We start from the raw sequence: 19,336 nt of genomic DNA, 5'->3' as shown, positions 1-19,336 counted from the left end.
TTACATGAATATAGTTCCAAAACTTTCGTGACTAAACATTACAGACTTTGCTTATCGTGTCGGAAATATTAAACCATATCGAGAATTTGGTTCAAAATAAGTCGAAATTGTCCGGGTCATTACAGTACCTACCCGTTAAAGAAATTTCTTCCCGAAATTTGAGTGAGGTCGTCATGGCTAACAATAAAAATGTTTTCATGACGAATATGAGTCGATAAATAGAGTTTTATCACCGTTGAATAATATGGACAAAACAATCCGATTACTCGAAGCGTATGAGGGAAGGTATCGTAATAGAGTGAAATGGAGAATAGAGATTCGTTTTAACTCTTGACGTAGTAACGATTGATTTCCCGAATTTAAGGAATAGAAAATCTTCATAATCTAAATAAGATTTGATTCTTCAAAATTTAAGGAAATTAAGATTTCCTTTAAATGCGTAATCTGCCTCGATTGTTATGTCTGATATTTCGCTATAAATTAACCACTTCCTTTTCATTATTTTCACCACTCCTACATCTTCTTCCTTATTTCAAACTTCCAAAAGATTGTGAAATGCTTAATCCAGTTCTGATTCTTGATATTTTCTTAGCTATCGTATCCTTCATTCTTCTTTTTTATCTGCCACCAGAGGAAGTTATTTTCTTCTATTATTACCTTGGGGTTATAGTATTTTTCATTCTCCCATGTCTTTATATTACTATACGCATTGATATAAATGGTTTGTAATATATGTGTTGTTGTCAGGCTTTATATTTTCCCTTATATTTAGGAGCTCCATGCTTTCGTTTTTCCTTCCCGACTTCAAGTCAAGCGAATAATGGTCCAGAATTCGTAGCTATACATTTCAGAATGAACATAGTTAATGTTCTAAGAAAGAAATTGTAAAGACACGATCTTGATTTGTCAAATTACCAGAATATCTGGAAAAGACCGAATCATCAAGAAAAGTATTTTCTTGATATATTTAGAGATTAAATAGAATGAAAGAGTTATGTAACATGGTTCATGATGAGGGTGTGATCTGTGAACCTTTATCACGTTCCATTAGAAACTCAGCATGACTTACTGTAATATAATCACGTTGATCAAGTGTTATTATATTATACTAACCCATGCTTCAGTTCTCAACATTACTTCAAAACATCCATTTTTTTCAAATTTTTCAGATTTTAGAAACTATAATAGTTTCTTTTATGATGTAACACAGATAGTGCGAATAGATGAATGATTTTCGATAAGAATAGGTATGAAGATATCTTCAGAAATATCGAGGATATTTATAATGAAAGATACGATGATATCTTAGAATTTCTAATATCAGAGGATGATGCGGAAAATCTGTCTGTGAAGGTTTAGAATAAGAAGTAAGGTTCTTACTAATGGTTTCAGCAGTCACTGAATCATTTGAATTCTTTGAAGGCAGGTTCAGTCTTTGTGATTTATCCACAGCCTCTTTCATACTTTACTCAGTCCGTTTTTCAGTTCCAAACCTTCTCTTTTTCTCAGCTTTACCACCATACTATTCTTTATCATCAAACTTTTGACTGTTATGGTTGTTTACAGTTTTTGCTGCTTCATCAGCATTTTTTCAATTTCGGAGAACTAGTTCATAGTTTGGGATGTTCTTCAGAAACTTCACATTCGAAGTATGTAAGTCTAGAAGATAGATGTTATCTATATATAACTGTTGTCGTAGAAAATGCTGCGAGATTCAAAATACTGATTGCTAATTCCCGGTGGTTGGTATGGCAATTATTGTTACAAGATGTAGATGAGTTCATGATAGGGTTTCAATGAGTATAAGGATTTTTCGAAAGGTCAAGGATTAATAAAGTTATTGGTAAATTTACTGCTAATGTGGTGGAACATGAAAGATTCTCCAGTAACAAGAACGTATATGTCAAGATTATAATAAGGTTAATCTGAAAAGTCAAAGTTGACTGGTTGAAAGTGTGGTAAAACTGGATACTTTGAAAAGGGATTGCAATATTATTTTCAGTAATAACAATGGTAAAGGATCTTTCACATTTTTGAAGTCAAAGTATAGCTTTGAAAGATGTAGAGATCTAAGAATGATGTCACCCGTTAAATCTTGACTTGGTCTGATCCGTCAATATCAGAATATGTAATTGAATTTGTATGGAAACGATTGTATATCGCTGTGAGCATAGTTAATAATTTTTTTGAATCAAAGTTGAAGAATGTACAGTATAACATATTAATTGTGAACTTATATATTTCCCGGGAATTACCTACCCGTTAAAGATTTCACAAGTAATATTTTGTACAAAAGAATTTTCATTACAGTCTTTATAAAAATATATATATATATATATGTATATTTCTTCAAATGTAATACGGATTTAATGAGTTAATATCATATTAAGCTCATTTGATTTTCGGCTTGACTTAGAAATGATTAAACTCTAAAACATTAAATATTATATAATCTTTGCGGAGTTTTCCACTAATGAAATCAACACTTCATTATTTATTCTTATTGATATTCCTCGGTGAAGGATGTTGGTGCTCGTGGAATTTTTGTAAACCTTACAAGGCACAGATGATTTTTCTGGAAAGTTTCGAGTATATCGAAATTGAAAATGTAAAATCAATTATGTAATTGATTAATACACTTGGTTTATTATGAAATGAAATTCATTGGGTTGAAACAGAGATTGTAGTTAATAATGGTTAAGTTGTTAAGGAAGGATGTACATCATTGCATATTAGTAATATGAACTAACTGAATAGTACCTACCAGTTAAGATTCACATGTAATAGCTTAGTACGAAAAGATTTATTTTGATTTCAAAATTCATATATATTAAATATACATAAAATTTCTTCAGGAGAAATGAGTTAATACCTCATCGGTTATTGTTGCTGGCATTTCTGGGTAACTACAGTGCGTATGACATTGATGGTCATGGAACAGATTGTGAAGTTGAGGTTTGCGATGCGGATGTTGTTGGTGGTGATAATGGTACTGTTGGTGTTGTTGTCGGCGGTACTGTTGATGCCGGTGATGCTGCCGGTGCTTGTAACCTTTGCACCATATTCTCCAAAGCCACTACCCGAGCACGAAGCTCGTTGATTTCTTCTACTACACCGGGATGATTAGCGGTTCGGACAAGCGGATGAATAAGATCTAAAATTTGAGATAGTATATTATCGTGACGAGATACTCTAGAAATGAGAGAGAAAATGGTGTCTCGAACAGGTTCGCCGGTAAGTGCTTCAGGTTCTTCGCCAAGAGGGCAATGTGGTGGATGGAAGGGATCACCTTCTTCTTGTCTCCAATGATTAAGTAGACTACGAACCCATCCCCAATTCATCCAAAATAGATGATGGCTAATTGGTTGATCCATTTTGGTTACACTGTCTTCGGAATTCAGGTGAATATCCATATCGAAATAGCTGTCGGAGTTTAAGGAATTTGAACTAGATACGGGATCCATCTTGTATAATTAGGGAGATGATTTTTGATATGAATTAGATTATAGAATTTAGTTTGGTATTCTTCAATACATAATTTACATATGTATATATAATACCAAATTCCATAAATCACGGAAAAATTTTCGGAAGATGTCCGGAAAACTTTACAGTAACAGATACGCTAAGATATGAATTTTTGTCTATACACTATTTATGCAATAAATGCAGGAAAACGTGTCTAGACTTAAGAATGATAAGCATGTAATTTCTGACAAGAAATGATAAGCAAAACTTTTAACATGCAGACACGGTCGAAGTCCAGACTTACTAATGCATCTTAACAACTATCAGTTAGACAAACTCATGCAAGACCTGGTTCACTAGGACCAACGCTCTGATACCAACTGTAACGATCGCTCTAAATCCATATGGACGAACATGTCATTCATTGATTTCATTGCGAGATATTTGACCTCTATATGATACGTTTTGTAAACATTGCATTCCTTTGAAAAGGCACACCATAAATGAATATTTAAATCAAATGTTTTCGACATCTGATGATTTCTACATATAGACAATCACTGTAATATAATAGTTTACAATAATACTTCCATTGACAATGCAGTCAAAATAAATACATGATGATGGTTTTGTGAATGCAACGTTTTCTTGAATAAAGCATGTATGACTCCATGCACATATCTTGTATAACATATAAGCAAACAGCGGAAGACTTCTAGGGAACCTGAGAATAAACATGCTTTCAAGTGTCAACACAAAGGTTGGTGAGCTCATAGTGTTAATGTTGCGCATAATCTGTATATAAAAGTGGATCACAAGATTTCAGTTGTTTCATCCAGAAACGTTTATCAAATTATTCTACAAGATTGAGCACCCTGGTAACTAAACTTAACGTATATATAATTTGTACCCTTTGTATAATCATCTTAATAATATACGCAAACCAACGTGTACGCGTCTCAAATAGTATACGTCCGTTAAAAGGCTAGCGCTCTAGCTCAGACAGGGATATCAAGCCCTATGGATCCATATACAACTATTCGCGCTCACCAGTTCTTATAACTAGCAGTTACTAGTTACCAAAGCTAAGGGATTTTCGGTTCAAACTCGGTGTAGAATTTAGTATGTACTTGTATCCATTACGTTTAAAATAAAGTGCATGTATTCTCAGCCCAAAAATATAGATTGCAAAAGCAATTAAAAAGGGAGCAAATGAAACTCACCTTAGCAGCATATAAAGTCGTTCACCAAAATGTGACCGAAACTCGGATTACCAAATAACCGTAGATCTCAACCTAGAGAATATATGTTGGTCAATAAATGTCTATCAAGCTAGGTCAGGTCATAGTGTATCACAATCCTAATGCTCGATATCGACATATAAAAGTTATCCAAAGTCGTTTCAAAAAGTCAATTTTGACAATAGTTCAACACAACGATATGTGCCTTATATAAGGATTCATTTACTCGGATGGTAATATTCAAAAATCTAATTTATCAATCTTACAAACAAGTTGTTTAAATATTAATTGTAGATTCAAAAGCAATTCCAATTAACGTCAATCATAATTCAGTTGACCATATCTTTTATTTCGTTCATCGAAATTACGCGATTCCTAAATGAAGAGTTATTGATTTTTCGCCAGCTTTCCAAAAACATGTATATCATATACCTTTTACCAGTAATATATGTATTTAATTCGTGATTCATTATAAACTGTTTAATGATGAAATTTAGCATACAAGCATGCATGAATATATATATTCGAGCACTAGACACGGATACACAATTAATATATAAAAGATAAGATATGAATGCTCACGTATCAATATTGTGATTCAATATTGCAGGAAAGTACGTAGACGTAACAGAGGTGATAAACACTAGGTTTGATTTGCAAACAATACCCACGAACATTACCCATAACCTCCATAGCTATAACCCATAGTTTCCTTAGCTTTATCCCGCTTGAAAACCATTTTTGAAATCGTTTAGACATAACCTCGTCATAGTATTTTATGTATAATACTATTAATAATAATATTAATCTTAATAATAATAATAATAATAATAATAATAATAATAATAATAATAATAATAATAATAATAATAATAATAATAATAATAATAATATAAATATATATATATATATATATATATATATATATATATATATATATATATATATATATATATATATATATATATATATACGAGAGATAGAGAGATAGAAGAATAAATGAATCAGAAATTAGAAAAACATCGAACTTTATAGCATTTGGCCTGTCCCCCATAGCCATGCAATTGCATGGCTGGGAAGGCATAAACCCATGCGATCGTATGGGCTCAGTGTCCAGCTCACATATGTTTTTGTTTCGTAGTTCGTCGACATATTATTATATTAATATAATATATTTAATTTATATAATTAATTATATATTATATTAAATTCACATGAATAGTTGACTTGTAATTTTTGTTTCGATAAGTCGTACGTCGTCATTCGACTTATGTTCCAGTTCCGGTTTTTCGAACGTCCTTTCGTATACTGAGAAAACTTGTATTTTACGTTTCGCGAATCGTACCTTTGTCAAAATATAGTTCTAAATTATCAATAAACTATATCATTAGAATTGTAACTTATACACTTGAGTGTTTTGGTCATTTACTTCTATAAATCATCCTCTCGTTATTTACCAATATAATAGTATTATCAAACGTTTTATAACCAAATTAATATTATATTTTATCGTATTATTAAATATATATTTTCAATATTAATAAACACGTTTTAAAATACATATCGCAAGTTATTCATATATCTAATTCCAACTGTTAATATTCCTTATTATTGTATGTGTCCAAATTACGTTATTTAAACAAACACTTTACCATTTATTTCGAATATCGTTAAAAATGAACGATTTTCCAAATCAACGTGGACCTCACAACAGAGACTCGTAATAATATTATAATCCTTAAGGGACTTAATAAACATCTTTTAATTCAATCGTTTGGCATAATCTTTTAACTCCGTAGTTAAATATATCAATCAGATAATCAAACCAATAAGGTTAATGCACAGTATCGTAATCATAACACTTTGTTACATTTTCAAGTTATAGTATATATATGTATCTATTTACATATAATTATTCGCGAATCGTTGAGAACAATCGAAGAATAATTGATTACATGAATATAGTTCCAAAACTTGAGACTCAACATTACAGACTTTGCTTATCGTGTCGAAAACATTAAATCATTTAAAGATAAAGTTTAAATTTGGTCAGAAATTTCCGGGTCGTCACATTTGTGGTCTTTAACTTCAATTTTGAATTAAAACCTATTGCATTTAATGCCTAATAGGAGTGATGAGTGTCCAAGCCGATTAAACGTTATCTCAACAATCTGATGTCCCCTCGAAAACATGCCAGTCTGTCAAATCTGCCCACGCGCATGCAGTTGACAGTTGCCATTTTCTCTCTCCTACACTTTTTCCACCAATCCGAAAGGATAAATAGGGTGATTCATTTTCCATAATAACCTTCGGTTATTAAACTTTAAAAATTAACATCTCTCTCTCAAAACTCCCAAATCTTCAAATCTTCAAACTTTCATCTTCAATCTTCAACAATGGCAGAACAACAACCACAACCCATCGTGAATCAACCAGAGGAACAAACACAACAGCAACATGAACAACCTCAGCCGCAACAACCTGAACAACAACCACAACCGGTACCGAAAGAGCACAATGAACCGGCACTATTGTTTCCTCTGCACCTAAGCCTTGTAAAGGCTGATACCGCACTAGATCATGATCAAATCCGCATATCTAGAGGCAATGCTGCCCACGCTCTCTCTATTCCTAAGTCTAAATCCAACATGGGCTATGAGATATTGATCGATTATTGATCCGATCTCCACTTTCCAGCTCCATCACCGGTGTTCCTTCACGATTCCATCCGGCCCGTTTAGGTAGATTCTAGCATACAGAAACAATGGCCAATACTCAACATGGTACTCCATGTGTTTATGGCATGGTCACTGAAACCCTAACCTGCTCTATAACCGTTGATGCCATTCGACAAGCTCTACATTTGCTAGGTGGACCGTTTATTGATTCACTACCGAGTGAAGATTTTAGGAGAGAAGTTTTGGAGGCCATTAGATATGCTGGTACAGTGGCCCACACACCGTTAAGGAAGCACATGCCACCCTTGTGGTATTACTTTTTTGGTCTGTTGACACAATGCATAAGCCAAAAATCTGGAAGTTTTGACCAGTGCTCTGACTTTGAGCTCAAGATTGGTCATGAGTTGATGTTCAATCGCAACATTGATTATGCTGCTGAGATATACTTAAGGCTACGGGAAATGGTGCTGGTACCAAAGAGAACACATTTGATCCCCTTCTCAAGGTTTTTAAGCTTGGTTTTTGAAAATGAGCTGGGTGATGCTTACATGCAAATTACTGATTTTTCCATCGACCTGCCATTAAAACAAGGGGGGAATGACAAAAGATGCACCAGCTGCTCCACATGCCGGTCTGACACCAGACATGCTTAAGTATATTGCTGCTCGGGATGGAGCTACCCAAGTGACTGCCTCTGGTCCTGCACCAGCTGAGGGGGAGGGAGCTCAGCGAAAGCCAGTCAGGAAATAAAATCAGCCAACTACCACAACTGGATCATCCACTATCACAGAAACTGGTAAAGCAGTAGTTGTATTAGAAACTCGTGCTCTCTGATCCTAAAGAACAACAATAGTCTTATATACTGACTACCCACTTCTAGTTTTGGAATCTGTTGCTCATATATTTCTTGGTAACAAGCAAAGCTAAACGAGTGAGAGCTGGCTCCAAGCAGGCCACATGGGAGAAAGCACCAGTCTCAACTGCTGCTCCTGCAAAGGATGCTGCTGTTGTACCTGGTGCGTCTCTAGATCAAACAGCAGAAATAACTAACATAATTCAAAATCTTTTACCTGCTGACTTAAATGTTGTTAAGCTGACTAGTTTTAAAATTAGTGTTAAGAGGAGTAGCAACCCATACTCTTCTAACAAGGCACCTCTGAAATGTCCCGTTCTTATTGATTAAAAACATTCCATATTAATTGATTTCGTTGCGAGGTTTTGACCTCTATATGAGACGTTTTTCAAAGACTGCATTCATTTTAAAACAAACCATAACCTTTATTTCATCAATAAAGGTTTAAAAAGCTTTACATAGATTATCAAATAATGATAATCTAAAATATCCTGTTTACATACGACCATTACATAATGGTTTACAATACAAATATGTTACAACAAAATAAGTTTCTTGAATGCAGTTTTTACACAATATCATACAAGCATGGACTCCAAATCTCGTCCTTATTTAAGTATGCGACAGTGGAAGCTCTTAACAATCACCTGAGAATAAACATGCTTAAAACGTCAACAAAAATGTTGGTGAGTTATAGGTTTAACCTATATATATCAAATCATAATAATAGACCACAAGATTTCATATTTCAATACACATCCCATACATAGAGATAAAATTCATTCATATGGTGAACACCTGGTAACCGACATTAACAAGATGCATATATAAGAATATCCCCATCATTCCGGGACACCCTTCGGATATGATATAAATTTCGAAGTACTAAAGCATCCGGTACTTTGGATGGGGTTTGTTAGGCCCAATAGATCTATCTTTAGGATTCGCATCAATTAGGGTGTCTGTTCCCTAATTCTTAGATTACCAGACTTAATAAAAAGGGGCATATTCGATTTCGATAATTCAACCATAGAATGTAGTTTCACGTACTTGTGTCTATTTTGTAAATCATTTATAAAACCTGCATGTATTCTCATTCCAAAAATATTAGATTTTAAAAGTGGGACTATAACTCACTTTCACAGATTTTTACTTCGTCGGGAAGTAAGACTTGGCCACTGGTTGATTCACGAACCTATAACAATATATACATATATATCAAAGTATGTTCAAAATATATTTACAACACTTTTAATATATTTTGATGTTTTAAGTTTATTAAGTCAGCTGTCCTCGTTAGTAACCTACAACTAGTTGTCCACAGTTAGATGTACAGAAATAAATCGATAAATATTATCTTGAATCAATCCACGACCCAGTGTATACGTATCTCAGTATTGATCACAACTCAAACTATATATATTTTGGAATCAACCTCAACCCTGTATAGCTAACTCCAACATTCACATAGAGTGTCTATGGTTGTTCCGAAATATATATAGATGTGTCGACATGATAGGTCGAAACATTGTATACGTGTCTATGGTATCTCAAGATTACATAATATATAATACAAGTTGATTAAGTTATGGTTGGAATAGATTTGTTACCAATTTTCACGTAGCTAAAATAAGAAAAATTATCCAATCTTGTTTTACCCATAACTTCTTCATTTTAAATCCGCTTTGAGTGAATCAAATTGCTATGGTTTCATATTGAACTCTATTTTATGAATCAAAACAGAAAAAGTATAGGTTTATAGTCGGAAAAATAAGTTACAAGTCGTTTTTGTAAAGGTAGTCATTTCAGTCGAAAGAACGACGTCTAGATGACCATTTTAGAAAACATACTTCCACTTTGAGTTTAACCATAATTTTTGGATATAGTTTCATGTTCATAATAAAAATCATTTTCTCAGAATAACAACTTTTAAATCAAAGTTTATCATAGTTTTTAATTAACTAACCCAAAACAGCCCGCGGTGTTACTACGACGGCGTAAATCCGATTTTACGGTGTTTTTCGTATTTCCAGGTTTTAAATCATTAAGTTAGCATATCATATAGATATAAAACATGTGTTTAGTTGATTTTAAAAGTCAAGTTAGAAGGATTAACTTTTGTTTGCGAACAAGTTTAGAATTAACTAAACTATGTTCTAGTGATTACAAGTTTAAACCTTCGAATAAGATATCTTTATATGTATGAATCGAATGATGTTATGAACATCATTACTACCTTAAGTTCCTTGGATAAACCTACTAGAAAAGAGAAAAATGGATCTAGCTTCAACGAATTCTTGGATGGCTCGAAGTTCTTGAAGCAGAATCATGACACGAAAACAAGTTCAAGTAAGATCATCACTTGAAATAAGATTGTTATAGTTATAGAAATTGAACCAAAGTTTGAATATGATTATTACCTTGTATTAGAATGATAACCTACTGTAAGAAACAAAGATTTCTTGAGGTTGGATGATCACCTTACAAGATTGGAAGTGAGCTAGCAAACTTGAAAGTATTCTTTATTTTATGTAACTAGAACTTGTAGAATATATGAAGAACACTTAGAACTTGAAGATAGAACTTGAGAGAGATCAATTAGATAAAGAAAATTGAAGAATGAAAGTGTTTGTAGGTATTTTTAGTCTTTGGTGTATGGATTAGATATAAAGGATATGTAATTTTGTTTTCATGTAAATAAGTCATGAATGATTACTCATATTTTTGTAATTTTATAAGATATTTCATGCTAGTTGCCAAATGATGGTTCCCACATGTGTTAGGTGACTCACATGGGCTGTTAAGAGCTGATCATTGGAGTGTATATACCAATAGTACATACATTTAAAAGCTGTGTATTGTACGAGTACGAATACGGGTGCATACGAGTAGAATTGTTGATGAAACTGAACGAGGATGTAATTGTAAGAATTTTTGTTAAGTAGAAGTATTTTGATAAGTGTATTGAAGTCTTTCAAAAGTGTATAAATACATATTAAAACACTACATGTATATACATTTTAACTGAGTCGTTAAGTCATCGTTAGTCGTTACATGTAAGTGTTGTTTTGAAACCTTTAGGTTAACGATCTTGTTAAATGTTGTTAACCCAATGTTTATAATATCAAATGAGATTTTAAATTATTATATTATCATGATATTATCATGTATGAATATCTCTTAATATGATATATATATATATATATATATATATATATATATATATATATATATATATATATATATATATATATATATATATATATATATATATATATATATATATTAAATGTCTTTACAACGATAATCGTTACATATATGTCTCGTTTAAAAATCATTAAGTTAGTAGTCTTGTTTTTACATATGTAGATCATTGTTAATATACTTAATGATATGTTTACTTATCATAGTATCATGTTAACTATATATATATATCCATATATATTTCATCATATAGTTTTTACAAGTTTTAGCGTTCGTGAATCACCGGTCAACTTGGGTGGTCAATTGTCTATATGAAACATATTTCAATTAATCAAGTCTTAACAAGTTTGATTGCTTAACATGTTGGAAACATTTAATCATGTAAATATCAATCTCAATTAATATATATAAACATGGAAAAGTTCGGGTCACTACAGTACCTACCCGTTAAATAAATTTCGTCCCGAAATTTTAAGCTGTTGAAGGTGTTGACGAATCTTCTGGAAATAGATGCGGGTATTTCTTCTTCATCTGATCTTCACGCTCTCAGGTGAACTTGGGTCCTCTACGAGCATTCCATCGAACCTTAACAATTGGTATCTTGTTTTGCTTAAGTCTTTTAACCTCACGATCCATTATTTGGACGGGTTCTTCGATGAATTGAAGTTTTTCGTTGATTTGGATTTCATCTAACGGAATAGTGAGATCTTCTTTAGCAAAACATTTCTTCAAATTCGAGAAGTGGAAAGTGTTATGTACAGCCGCGAGTTGTTGAGGTAACTCAAGTCGGTAAGCTACTGGTCCGACACGATCAATAATCTTGAATAGTCCAATATACCTTGGATTTAATTTCCCTCGTTTACCAAATCGAACAACGCCTTTCCAAGGTGCAACTTTAAGCATGACCATCTCTCCAATTTCAAATTCTATATCTTTTCTTTTAATGTCAGCGTAGCTCTTTTGTCGACTTTGGGCAGTTTTCAACCGTTGTTGAATTTGGATGATCTTCTCGGTAGTTTCTTGTATAATCTCCGGACCCGTAATCTGTCTATCCCCCACTTCACTTCAACAAATCGGAGACCTGCACTTTCTACCATAAAGTGCTTCAAACGGCGCCATCTCAATGCTTGAATGGTAGCTGTTGTTGAAGGAAAATTCTGCTAACGGTAGATGTCGATCCCAACTGTATTCGAAATCAATAACACATGCTGATAGCATGTCTTCAAGCATTTGTATTGTCCTTTCACTCTGCCCATCAGTTTGTGGATGATAGGCAGTACTCATGTCTAGACGAGTTCCTAATGCTTGCTGTAATGTCTGCCAGAATCTTGAAATAAATCTGCCATCCCTATCAGAGAAAATAGAGATTGGTATTCCATGTCTGGAGACGACTTCCTTCAAATACAGTCGTGCTAACTTCTCCATCTTGTCATTTTTTCTTATTGGCATGAAGTGTGCTGATTTGGTGAGACGATCAACTATTACCCAAATAGTATCAAAACCACTTGCAGTCCTTGGCAATTTAGTGATGAAATCCATGGTAATGTTTTCCCATTTCCATTCCGAGATTTCGGGTTGTTGAAGTAGACCTGATGGTTTCTGATGCTCAGCTTTGACCTTAGAACACGTCAAACATTCTCCTACGTATTTAGCAACATCGGCTTTCATACCCGGCCACCAAAAATGTTTCTTGAGATCCTTGTACATCTTCCCCGTTCCAGGATGTATTGAGTATCTGGTTTTATGAGCTTCTCTAAGTACCATTTCTCTCATATCTCCAAATTTTGGTACCCAAATCCTTTCAGCCCTATACCGGGTTCCGTCTTCCCAAATATTAAGATGCTTCTCCGATCCTTTGGGTATTTCATCCTTTAAATTTCCCTCTTTTAAAACTCCTTGTTGCGCCTCCTTTATTTGAGTAGTAAGGTTATTATGAATCATTATATTCATAGATTTTACTCGAATGGGTTCTCTGTCCTTCCTGCTCAAGGCATCGGCTACCACATTTGCCTTCCCCGGGTGGTAACGAATCTCAAAGTCATAATCATTCAATAATTCAATCCACCTATGCTGCCTCATATTCAGTTGTTTCTGATTAAATATGTGTTGAAGACTTTTGTGGTCGGTATATATAATACTTTTGACCCCATATAAGTAGTGCCTCCAAGTCTTTAATGCAAAAACAACCGCACCTAATTCCAAATCATGCGTCGTATAATTTTGTTCGTGAATCTTCAATTGTCTAGACGCATAAGCAATCACCTTCGTTCATTGCATTAATACACAACCGAGACCTTGCTTTGATGCGTCATAATAAATCACAAAATCATCATTCCCTTCAGGCAATGACAATATAGGTGTCGTAGTTAGCTTTTTCTTCAATAACTGAAACGCTTTCTCTTGTTCATCATTCCATTCAAATTTCTTTCCTTTATGCGTTAATGCAGTCAAGGGTTTTGCTATTCTGGAAAAGTCTTGGATGAACATTCTGTAGTAACCAGCTAGTCCTAAAAACTGGCGTATGTGTTTCGGAGTTTTTGGGGTTTTCCACTTTTCAACAGTTTCTATCTTTGCCGGATCCACCTTAATACCTTCTTTGTTCACTATGTGACCGAGGAATTGAACTTCTTCCAACCAAAATGCACACTTTGAAAACTTAGCGTACAATTCTTCCTTCCTCAATACTTCTAACACCTTTCTCAAATGTTCACCGTGTTCTTGGTCATTCTTCGAGTAAATAAGTATGTCATCAATGAAAACAATGACAAACTTGTCAAGGTATGGTCCACACACTCGGTTCATAAGGTCCATGAACACAGCTGGTGCATTAGTTAAACCAAACGGCATGACCATAAACTCGTAATGACCGTAACGTGTTCTGAAAGCAGTCTTTGGAATATCATCTTCTTTCACCCGCATTTGATGATACCCGGAACGTAAGTCAATCTTTGAATAAACAGACGAGCCTTGTAGTTGATCAAATAAGTCGTCGATTCTCGGTAGTGGGTAGCGGTTCTTAATGGTAAGTTTGTTCAACTCTCGATAGTCGATACACAACCTGAATGTACCATCTTTCTTCTTGACAAACAAAACAGGAGCTCCCCACGGTGATGTGCTTGGTCGAATGAAACCACGCTATAAAAGTTCTTGTAATTGGCTTTGCAGTTCTTTCATCTCACTGGGTGCGAGTCTGTAAGGAGCACGAGCTATTGGTGCAGCTCCTGGTACAAGATCTATTTGAAATTCAACGGAACGATGTGGGGGTAATCCCGGTAATTCTTTCGGAAATACATCGGGAAATTCTTTTGCAATGGGAACATCATTGATGCTCTTTTCTTCAGTTTGTACTTTCTCGACGTGTGCTAGAACAGCATAGCAACCTTTTCTTATTAGTTTTTGTGCCTTCAAATTACTAATAAGATGTAGCTTCGTGTTGCCCTTTTCTCCGTACACCACTAAGGGTTTTCCTTTTTCTCGTATAATGCGAATTGTATTTTTGTAACAAACGATCTCTGCTTTCACTTCTTTCAACCAGTCCATACCGATTATCACATCAAAACTCCCTAACTCTACTGGTATCAAATCAATCTTAAATGTTTCGCTAACCAGTTTAATTTCTCGATTCTGACATATATTATCTGCTGAAATTAATTTACCATTTGCTAATTCGAGTAAAAATTTACTATCCAACGGCGTCAATGGACAACTTAATTTAGCACAAAAATCTCTACTCATATAGCTTCTATCCGCACCCGAATCAAATAAAACGTAAGCAGATTTATTGTCAATAAGAAACGTACCCGTAACAAGCTCCGGGTCTTCCTGTGCCTCTGTCGCATTAATATTGAAAACTCTTCCGCGGCCTTGTCCATTCGTGTTCTCCTGGTTCGGGCAATTTCTAATAATGTGGCCCAGTTTTCCACATTTATAACAAACTACTTTGGCATAACTTTCTCCGACACTACTTGCTCCACCATTACTCGTTCCGACACCATTTGTTCCTTTCGTTCTGTTAACCCCTGGTCCGTAGACCTCACACTTCGCCGCGCTATGACCATTTCTTTTACACTTGTTGCAAAATTTGGTGCAGAACCCCAAGTGATACTTTTCACACCTTTGGCATAGCTGCTTCTGATTGTTGTTGTTGTTGCGGTTGTTATTGTAGTTGGGATGATTGTTGTAGTTGCTGTTGTTGTTGTTGTTGTTGTTGTTGTTGTTGTTGGGCCGTTTGTTGTAGTTGCGATTGATGTTGCGATTGTTGGGATAATTGTTGCGATTATTATTGTAATTGCTGTTATTGTTGTATTGGTGATTCTTATCACCGTTTTCCTCCCATTTTCTTTTGACTTGCTTCACATTGGCCTCTTCAGCCGTCTGTTCTTTAATTCTTTTCTCAATCTGGTTCACTAGTTTGTGAGCCATTCTACATGCCTGTTGTATGGAGGCAGGCTCGTGTGAACTTATATCTTCTTGGATTCTTTCCGGTAATCCTTTCACAAACGCGTCGATCTTCTCTTCCTCATCTTCGAATGCTCCCGGATACAATAGGCACAATTCTGTGAATCGTCTTTCGTACGTGGTAATATCAAATCCTTGGGTTCGTAACCCTCTAAGTTCTGTCTTGAGCTTATTGACCTCGGTTCTGGGACGGTACTTCTCGTTCATCAAGTGCTTGAATGCTGACCACGGTAGTGCGTACGCATCGTCTTGTCCCACTTACTCTAGATAGGTATTCCACCATGTTAACGCAGAACCTGTGAAGGTATGCGTAGCGTACTTCACTTTGTCCTCTTCAGTACACTTACTTATGGCAAACACCGATTCGACCTTCTCGGTCCACCGTTTCAATCCGATCGGTCCTTCGGTTCCATCAAATTCTAAAGGTTTGCAGGCAGTGAATTCTTTGTAGGTGCATCCTACACGATTTCCTGTACTGCTAGATCCAAGGTTTTTGTTGGTATGTAGCGCAGCCTGTACTGCGGCTATGTTTGAAGCTAGAAAAGTACGGAATTCCTCTTCATTCATATTCACGGTGTGTCGAGTAGTCGGTGCCATTTCCTTCAAAATAGTCAAATGGAACAAGTTAATCATACAGAATATTAAGAGTAGTTAATAGTATTTCGTAGCATAATATGAACTCATTTATAAAAGCTTTTTCTTCATATTAGCGTTTTATAAGTTTAAATTCGGGTAGTACCTACCCGTTAAGTTCATACTTAGTAGCTAATATACAATTCAACTACTATAATTCTATATGAAAAACTGATTATAATAATATTTCGCGTTCAAACTTTTACACAATATTTTACAAACTTACAATACCGCTTATTTTACATATAGCATGAAATATAGCACACAATAAATTTGATACAAGATGGTTGTGAAGATAATTCTAGCTAGTACACAAGTCGTTCAGCAAAGGCAATAAAGACACGTAATTCATACGTCCAGAAACAAGTCATGCATTCTGGTTTTACTAGGATTACTTCCCATCCTTGGTCTTGTGGAACATAACCGTTATGGCCGTTGATAAGACAGCGTGTTGTAACGTCGTCAAAGGGATGAGGGTTACGTAATGTCCAACAGTCCCGTAACAATCTAAAAACCTCATTTCTTACCCCAATTACCGACTCCGTCACTTGTGGGAACGTTTTGTTTAATAGTTGTAGCCCGATGTTCTTTTTCTCACTTTAGTGAGAAGCGAACATTACTAACCCGTAAGCATAGCATGCTTCTTTATGTTTCATGTTAGCCGCTTTTTCTAAATCATGAAGTCCTATATTCGGATACATTGAGTCAAAATAATTTCTTAACCCGTTGCGTAAAATAGCATTTGGGTTCCCCGCAATATATGCGTCAAAGTAAACACATCGTAACTTATGGGTTTCCCAATGTGATATCCCCCATCTTTCAAACGAAAGTCTCTTATAAACCAAGACATTCTTGGAACGTTCTTCGAATGTCTTACAAACTGATTTCGTCGTAAATAGTTGTGCCGAAGAATTCTGACCGACTCTAGACAAGATTTCATCAATCATGTCTCCGGGTAGGTCTCTTAAAATATTGGGTTGTCTATCCATTTTGTGTTTTTATACTGTAAAATAGACAAGAGTTAGATTCATAAAAAAAAATACTTATTAATACAAGCAATTTTTACATATATCATAAAGCATAAGCACACTATATTACATATATTACACCACACGAATACAACTATCTTATTCCTACTCGCTTGTTTCTTCTTCTTCGGTTTTGGTTCGTTTTGCCAAGTTTCTAGGGATATATGATGTTCCCCTAATACGAGCCGTCGTTTTCCACATTGGTTTAGAAAAACCTGGTGGTTTAGAGGTTCCCGGGTCATTGTTACAACTTAAGGACTTCGGGGGTTGACGATACATATAAAGTTCATCGGGGTTGGAATTAGATTTCTCTATTTTTATGCCCTTTCCTTATTATTTTCTTTTGCCTTTTTAAATTCAGTTGGGGTAATTTCTATAACATCATCGGAATTCTCGTCGGAATCCGATTCATCGGAGAATTGGTAATCCTCCCAATATTTTGCTTCCTTGGCGGAAACACCATTGACCATAATTAACCTTGGTCGGTTGGTTGAGGATTTTCTTTTACTTAACCGTTTTATTATTTCCCCCACCGGTTCTATTTCTTCATCCGGTTCCGATTCTTCTTCCGGTTCCGATTCTTCTTCCGGTTCCGACTCTTCTTCCGGTTCCTCTTCAAGAACTTGTGAATCAGTCCACGAATCATTCCAATTTACATTTGACTCTTCATTATTATTAGGTGAGTCAATGGGACTTGCTCTAGAGGTAGACATCTATCACATAATATCAAACGCATTAAGAGATTAATATATCACATAATATTCACATGTTAAAAATATATAGTTTCCAACAAAATTTGTATCATTTTTCAAGTAAACACGGTCGAAGTCCAGACTCACTAATGCATCCTAACAAACTCGATAAGACACACTAATGCAAAATTCTGGTTCTCTAAGACCAACGCTCGGATACCAACTGAAATGTCCCGTTCTTATTGATTAAAAACGTTCCATATTAATTGATTTCGTTGCGAGGTTTTGACCTCTATATGAGACGTTTTTCAAAGACTGCATTCATTTTAAAACAAACCATAACCTTTATTTCATCAATAAAGGTTTAAAAAGCTTTACGTGGATTATCAAATAATGATAATCTAAAATATCCTGTTTACACACGACCATTACATAATGGTTTACAATACAAATATGTTACAATAAAATAAGTTTCTTGAATGCAGTTTTTACACAATATCATACAAGCGTGGACTCCAAATCTCGTCCTTATTTAAGTATGCGACAGCGGAAGCTCTTAATAATCACCTGAGAATAAACATGCTTAAAACATCAACAAAAATGTTGGTGAGTTATAGGTTTAACCTATATATATCAAATCATAATAATAGACCACAAGATTTCATATTTCAATACACATCCCATACATAGAGATAAAAATCATTCATATGGTGAACACCTGGTAACCGACATTAACAAGATGCATATATAAGAATATCCCCATCATTCCGGGACACCCTTCGGATATGATATAAATTTCGAAGTACTAAAGCATCCGGTACTTTGGATGGGGTTTGTTAGGCCCAATAGAACTATCTTTAGGATTCGCGTCAATTAGAGTGTCTGTTCCCTAATTCTTAGATTACCAGACTTAATAAAAAGGGGCATATTCGATTTCGATAATTCAACCATAGAATGTAGTTTCACGTACTTGAATCTATTTTGTAAATCATTTATAAAACTTGCATGTATTCTCATCCCAAAAATATTAGATTTTAAAAGTGGGACTATAACTCACTTTCACAGATTTTTACTTCGTCGG

This window comes from Rutidosis leptorrhynchoides, chromosome 4, assembly GCF_046630445.1.
Source record: "Rutidosis leptorrhynchoides isolate AG116_Rl617_1_P2 chromosome 4, CSIRO_AGI_Rlap_v1, whole genome shotgun sequence".
Lineage (NCBI taxonomy): Eukaryota > Viridiplantae > Streptophyta > Magnoliopsida > Asterales > Asteraceae > Rutidosis > Rutidosis leptorrhynchoides.
This window is presented reverse-complemented; position numbering follows the sequence as displayed.